This window comes from Pelodiscus sinensis, chromosome 1, assembly GCF_049634645.1.
Source record: "Pelodiscus sinensis isolate JC-2024 chromosome 1, ASM4963464v1, whole genome shotgun sequence".
NCBI lineage: Eukaryota > Metazoa > Chordata > Testudines > Trionychidae > Pelodiscus > Pelodiscus sinensis.
The window spans coordinates 217,642,904-217,648,903 of record NC_134711.1 but is presented as its reverse complement, the minus strand read 5'-3'; positions in this window follow the sequence as shown (position 1 = coordinate 217,648,903).

The following is a 6,000-nucleotide window of genomic DNA, read 5'->3' as shown; positions in this document are numbered from 1 at the left end:
CTAAAATAAAACCCTACACTCCTCCGACGCGCCCGCCGAACAAACACAATGACGGCCGACCTTACGTTGACCGATGCACCTGTCGCTGACACATGGGAGATCTATCCTAATCTCAGAACTAAACTATACTAAACTAAAGGTGGGAATGACCTTCCGTCATGTAACCCAAGGAAGAAGGCTAGAACACCATAAAGATGTTCGGTACCACAAGGATACCTAGTACCATTAAGATACTAAAGATTCTATATATGGAAAATACCATTAAGGTATTCTTTCTGAAAAGAGCCCAGGATAGGATGCTCTACTAACCCGACGAAACACACGACGCTGCAGGCCCCAGCTACGTCCAGGAACCAGCACGAACTGACGTTCGGTCCAAACTTATATAGGGTGGTTTCATGCTTATTCATTATCTAGATGTTTTAAACTGATTGGATATGGCAAGGATGCTTTTCCAGCGTGGTTTGAATTGATTGGCAAATAGGAATGCTCATACATATTCATGTTTATGCAAATTTAACTGACAGGTAGCTCAGGTTTTGAACACAGATATTCTACCTGCACATTCTATGCCATACCCAATTGTAAAAGACAGATCTGGAAAATTCCAGGTACAAAATGGAGTTTTGGACTCCATTTTGGAAAACTACATTTTAAACAGCTTTTCCCTTATTAATAGTCTTACAAACATTTTCTTGCAATTTACAATTCTACACAACATTTACAAGAGTACATAGTGATAAATTACATCACTTATATCCATTACAGGTGGCAGGCCTTAAAATTTACTCAGATCATTCCTCCATTCAGCATTTCTGCCTTACAAGGGAGAAAGGCAAAAACCACACAAGGTCTCTGCCAATCTGAGCCTGAAGAAAAGTCCTTCCCAATCGCAAAAATGGCAGTTTGTTGGATTCTGAGCATGCGGGCAAGGTCCACCAGCCAGACACCTGGGAAATTATTCTCTGTTAAGTAAAACAGAGCCTTCACCCTCTAGTATCCCGTCACCAACCATATTTGCTGCCATCAGTCTCACATCAGCAACATTCCATTGCAGGCAGTTTCATCTTAACTTCCCTGCTGTAAACTTGTCAAGCTCAGTCTTGAAGGTAGTTAGGTTGTCTGTGCCCCCCACAACTACTCCTCTTGTGGGGAGGGGGATGTTCCTGGCGTTGTTTCCTCTGATTATTAGAAAAAGTTGTCTAATTTCAAGCCTAAACTTGTTGATGGTTGTTATAGACATTTATTCTTGTATCCACATTAATATTTAAATAACTCCCCTCTTTTCCCTGCTATTTATCTCTATAATGTAATTTGTAGACAGCAGTCATATTTCTCCAATGCCTTCTTTTTTGCTAGGCTAAGTAAGCCACACTTGTCTCATAAGGAAGGCTTTTAATTCCTCAGATCATCAGAGATATATTGGCATTGGAAAAGGTTCAGAAAAGGGCAACAAAAATGATGAGGGATTTGGAATGGGTCCCATATGAAGAGTGATTAAAAAGACTGGGACTTTTCAGCTTAGAAAAAAGGAGACTAAGGGGGGGATATGATAGAGGTCTATAAAATCATGACTGATGTGGAAAAAGTGAATAAGGAAAAGTGTAGCCTGTTGGGGCCCAAGGAGGGGCTCCTCCCACTCTGGGTCAGTGGGCAGCCCCTGCACCAACATCCCTAGAGATCCTTTTAGTCCTGGGCCTCAGGCCAATTGTCAGCCCCATTCATCAGGCCATCAGAAGCCTTGGTCCTGATTTGGGGTGGCTGATATACAAAGGGTCCACACTCAGGCCCTGGATCAGGGCGGGCAACAACATGAACAAAACTGTCACCAGTTACAGTACAGTGGCTCATGCCCTAATTCAGAGCGTGGTAGCAAACACCCCCAGTCATATAGTTCTGGTGCCCTGGCCTAGGCTCAGGGCAAGGCTGCAAACAAACAATTTCAGGGTTTAAACGCCCAGACCCTGGTTCAGGGCAGGGTGACAAATAAACACAGTTCAGAATTAGTGCGCCTAGGCCCGGGTGTGGGCGGGATGGCAGGCAAACAGCCAATTCCAAGGCCCAACCCTAGCTCAGGGCGGGGCAACAGGAAAACAGTCACAAGCACTGTTTGGAGCACCCAGTCGGATTCCCTTGCTCAGGCAGGGGTCCAGCAAATGCAGGCTGCTGCTTGAGGACAGCAAAGAGGGGAGACTGCCACATAAGAGTGGTGTGATGGGGGGATGCAGGCCCACCCACTCCACTGAATCCCAGCCCAGGGCCCTAACAGCAGCAGAGCTGTCTGCTGCTGGGTCAGTGGGGATCCGGATCCGCACTGCAACGCACTGACCACTGCTGTGGCCCAGCTTCACTGTGGCCAGCTCTCCCTGGGCTACTTCCATCTCCCCCTCTGTGGGTACCTGGGTCTCTGACAGGTCAGCTAGGTAGTTGGGGTCAGTCAGTGCTGGTAGGTTTGCCGATCCAGGCTACTCCTCAGCTCCCGGCATGTGCGGCTACACGTGGCATGGAGTAGGTAGTTCGGATTAGGCTCTCTAATCCGAACTACTGTTACTCCTCATGGAACGAGGCATGGAGTGTAGCCGCGGGCACGGAGTCCGAACTACTGGGGCTTTAAAAATGGCAGCGCCCGGCAAGATGCAAATGAAGCCCGGGATATTTAAATCCCGAGCTTCATTTGCAACTTTGGTTGCCTACATTAACCACCCTAATTTGAACTAGGGTATTAGTGTAGACATACCCTAAGAGATTCTACCAGATTAAATGTAAAAGCCAGAGACTGCCATGTTTATGGCACACAACCTTTGACAAACTCTTTGATGTATGAAATAGTACTACTCTAAAATTGCTATGACAGAGAAATTTTTTCTTGGTTTTTCTCCAAAGTCATAACCAATGGATCCATGCAGAGGAGTCAGTCAATTAGTCTAGACTACAGGGTTTTTTCAAAAAAACTTCCCCTGCGTCTAGACTGCTGCCGCATTCTTTCGAAAGTAAATCGAAAGAATGTGGCAGTTTTTTCGACCATGGAAAACCTCGTTTTACAAGGAAGAACGCCTTTTTTCGAAAGTGCTCTTTCAAAAAAAGGCGCTATGTAATGCAAGCTGTGCTCCAGACTGCCTGGGTGCTCTCTTTCGAAAAAGCGGCTTGTACTGGTTGTAGTCTAGATGCTCTTTTTCGAAAGAGTGTTTTCGAAGGTATCTTTCAAAAAAGCCTAGATGTAGCGTAGGGGTTTGGGAGGATATATGTGTATTTAAAGTAAGTTAAATATATGTGCATTTAAAGTAAGTTAAATATATGTGTATTTAAAGTAAGTTATTCTCAGTGGACTCGTCTACACTGGCCCCTTTTCCGGAAGGGGCATGTAAATTTCACCAGTCGTCGTAGGGAAATCTGCGGGGGATTTAAATATCCCCCGCGGCATTTAAATAAAAATGTCCGCCGCTTTTTTCCAGCTTTTAAAAAAGCCGGAAAAGAGCGTCTACACTGGCCCCGATCCTCCGGAAAAAGTGCCCTTTTCCGGAGGCTCTTATTCCTACTTCAAAAGGGCACTTTTTCCGGAGGATCCGGGCCAGTGTAGACGCTCTTTTCCGGCTTTTTTAAAAGCCGGAAAAAAGCGGCGGACATTTTTATTTAAATGCCGCGGGGGATATTTAAATCCCCCGCGGATTTCCCTACGACGACTGGTGAAATTTACATGCCCCTTCCGGAAAAGGGGCCAGTGTAGACGTAGCCAGTGACTCTGTTGATTTTCCTTTTAAAAGTAGAACATATAACATTGCAAGAAGAGAATTTGATCATATAGCTATGTATGCAACATGACTATAATGGGGAAAAATGAAGAATTCTCTAAAATGGGACTGATACATACATTTTAGCAACATCTGTTACCTTGTAGCTTTATTTTGAGGTGGTATTATTAGCTGTCAATACAATTCCATTTGACTTTCATGAGAGTGTTTACTGCTGTAAAAGCCTTCTGTCCTTTGTTATTTAAAAACAGTTTCTAAAGATGTTTTCAGAAGGTGTTAGCAACTTTAGTGAATGGCATTAGTAGTAGACAGCATCAAACTTGATCAGTTAGTGTGACTTCATCATCTTTGTTGTGATTACGGTAGAATTAAAACATATTAAAGATGATGGTGGATGGGCTCAGAAATAGCAGGCCCTGAGATAATAAAGCAGTATCAGCCTCAACGTAAGGTGAAAAGTGGTGTGCCTCAGAGATAAAAGAATCAACATCTTTTCTTGTCTCTAAATGTACATCCAAAGGGAGAAGGAATTTCTTTACACGCTGAAATGCATTAAGATCCCATTGTCTGACTTTGGGAGATAGCAAGTGAGTTCCTTGATTTACAGGGCCAGATTTTGACCCACCAATCGCTGCTTTGCACTACTTTGAGTGGAGAGACAGTTTAGCTTGTTATCCAAGGATTCTGCTAGTACAGGGTAAAGCCAGAACCAGGGACAAAGGCCTAGTGTCTATACATGGCAGATGTAAGTGAATTTGGACAGAGTTTCATCTCACTGAAGCAAAATTCACATCTCCTAATGGAATCAAAAGTTTGTCCTATAGAAGGAGGACTATCAGATTAATTCCAGAGACAACTATAATAGCATGGTGGGGAAAAAGGAAATCCCTATGTACTGCTTAAAATAGTATTTGTTGATCAGTGCAAATGTGAAACAACTAAATGCCTCCCTGGCCAATACTCTCCCGAATTCCCTTTTATTATTAATGTTTTAATAATAACTTCATCTCTTGTGGGTAGCTTGTCTTTGTGTACTAAAATTACAATCCTAGATTCATGAAATCAGTCTGCCATATAACTAATATTCTCTGATAAATACAGCATTGTGGCTTCACTGTAGGAGGAAGCACAGAAAATCTGACAATGAACCAAAGCTCTTTAAAAATAATTTATTAGCAAGATTGTGACAACATTTCATTGCATCCTACAGTAAATATTTATGAAACTATTTATATGTTTATTTTGCCTATTATGATTATCCAATTGCATATGTCTAGATCACTGGGCTATGACAGTGATGAGAATTATTTAGTGCTCAGATGAGGCTTAGAATTATATGGTGGTGAGATGATGCAGCTTTATTAGACAATCTTTTTAGACAATCTTTCTATTAAATGGCCACCGTTCTTGTCTGTCTGTCTGTGTGTCATGGGTTTTTCAACTTTCACACACACATGCATGTACGTATACAAACATATGGATGTGCATTGTATTTTTATTGCAAGGGTTAGAAAGGCTTCTGGAAAGTTTGATTTGACTGGGATGGGTTCCAGAGGCTTCAAGAAGGTTTGATCTTAAGCCACTGGCGTGTGAACATGGACATTCAACCATGCGCTGTTGCTATTGCCATCTCCTATTATATCGCCAAGTACGTCACTAATGTGAACCTATGAGTCTTGAAAGACGCCTCAGGGACACTATTGCTCAAATAAGCAATATTTCTCGAAAGTTGTATAAATATGTAAGGCTTGGTCAATGGTAAAATTGGCACTATCACCAATACAAAATGACCATATTTCCACTGCAACCAAACCGATATCCCTACATTTGAAATTGAATTCAAAGGAGATGTCTCAAAGCACATCATCGAGCCAATCACATGTCAATATCAAGTGAATTTTGGATACAGTTTTATGGACTGGTGAATGCTTCCAATCATCCATGGTCAAGGTGGATAGAGCAGATGTGAACCTTGGCTTTCAATACTTTGCGCCAGTTCAACTATTTGTTGCGCTTAGTCAAGTCCATTCTTTGGAAGGCATAGAGATTGACGAAATCGATCCAAACAAATTCCTGGGCGACAATGTTTGTCATGAAGACACCTTAGAAGAATTACAGTGCCTTTGAAGCTTTCCTCCTTTTAGCCAACAAAACAATTGATCGATCACCTCAATTACTTTATCCTTGCCTTAAACACAACAACTGATTATAATTAAAAACGTAAATACCTACAAAAAACCCTAAATGTAAA